Below are 1795 nucleotides of genomic sequence, written 5' to 3' on the forward strand. Positions count from 1 at the left end.
TAAATCTTGTTGCCACCCTTAACACAGTTGCTGCTGTCCTTCTCATGCTTTTTAATGCACCACATACATTGTAAGAACTATCTTAGACAATATGTCATGCAACACTTTTCTCCCCCTTTTCCTTTTCCCTCCTGGTAAAAAAATTCACAGGACAATGTGACTGGGGGAAATATCAAACTAATAACCAACTTCCAAACCCGGAATCAGAATCACCTGGGGAGTGTATTAGGCACTCAGATTAAGGTACCCTGTTTTTAGGTCTGCAGTGGGATTTGTGTGGTTCTCAATCCTGGATGGAACAACTGAATCATCACAGAGCTTCTAACATTGTTATGCCTGAGCCTCCCAGAGAAGTTTTCATTGACGAACACAGTAGGCACCCAGTATCTTAAATCTTTTTTTTGTTGTTTTTTTTTAAAGATGGGGTTTCTCCACGATGGCCAGGCTTGTCTTGAATTCCTGACCTCAGGTGATCCACCCACCTCGGCCTCCCAAAGTGGTAGGATTACAGGTGTGAGCCACTGCGCCCAGCATTTTTTTTTTTTTTTTTAAAGATGGGGATATCTTTTTTTAAAGTTCCCATTTAGGAACCATTGCTAAGGCACAGTTTCATACAGCTCAATTAGAAAACACTGAAGTGGTCAATATACAATGCTAAGCCTCACTTCTCAATGTATACAATTCTCAATGTGTGGTCTCAGCAACAGGCATTGATATTATGAACTGGGACAATGAATTCCATGTACATTTTAACAAAATCCCCTCATGATTCTCAGGCACATCAATTTAAGAACCAATCATTTAGGACCAGGCACTGTGGCTCACGCCTGTAATCCTAACACTTTGGGAGTCCAAGGCAGGTCTAAGCTCAGCAGTTTGAGATCAGCCTGGCCAACATGGTTCAACACTGTCTCTAGTAAAATACAAAAATCAGCTGGGTGTGGTGGCATATGCCGTTAGTCCCAGTTACCCAGGAGGCTAAGGCACGAGCATTGCTTGAACCTGGGAGGCAGAGGTTGCAGTTAGCAGAGATTATGCCACTGTACTCCAGCCTGGATGACAGAACAAAACTGTCTCCCCCGCCCAAAAAAAGGAAATAAATCACTTAGGTCAGTGCTAGGTGAACTTTCTGTGATGATGGAAAAGTTCGTCAATGCTATTCAGTGTCGTAACCACTAGCCACATGTGGCAGAAGAGTATTTAAAATATGCCCAGTGAGAATGGGGAAATAAATTTTTGATTTACTTAAACATAAACAGACGTGGCTAGTAGCTACTATATTGCATGGGGCAGATCTAGATAATTTGTGCTGGTCAGAGGACATACACTTACAGATACAAACCTACTGCTACAAAAGGAAATCTACAGGAGTCACGGCCTACCGAACTGCCTTCTCCTCTTAATGAAGACAAAAGCCAGCTGTTAAAAACAATCCATTTATTGGGTTTTAAACTAGTTACACAATTGAAATAATCAGTTTGGCACTACTCTATACAGGGATTACGCCTGTGTATGCTGACACTTAAATACTGTACCAGGACCATTGCTGTGCTTAGGTCTGTATTGAGTCATTCAGCATGTAGATACTAAAAATATACTGTAGTGTTCCTTTAAGGAAGACTGTACAGGGTGTGTTGCAAGATGACATTCACCAATTTGTGAATTATTTCAACCTAGAAGATACCTTTCACTCCATAAACTTGTCATAGGCAAACATGTGATGTTAGCATTGAGAGATGCACACAAAAATGTTACATAAAAGTTCAGACATTCTAATGATAAATGAACTGGAAAA

This window comes from Cebus imitator, unplaced genomic scaffold (assembly GCF_001604975.1).
Source record: "Cebus imitator isolate Cc_AM_T3 unplaced genomic scaffold, Cebus_imitator-1.0 Scaffold143, whole genome shotgun sequence".
In the NCBI taxonomy this organism is placed as follows: domain Eukaryota; kingdom Metazoa; phylum Chordata; class Mammalia; order Primates; family Cebidae; genus Cebus; species Cebus imitator.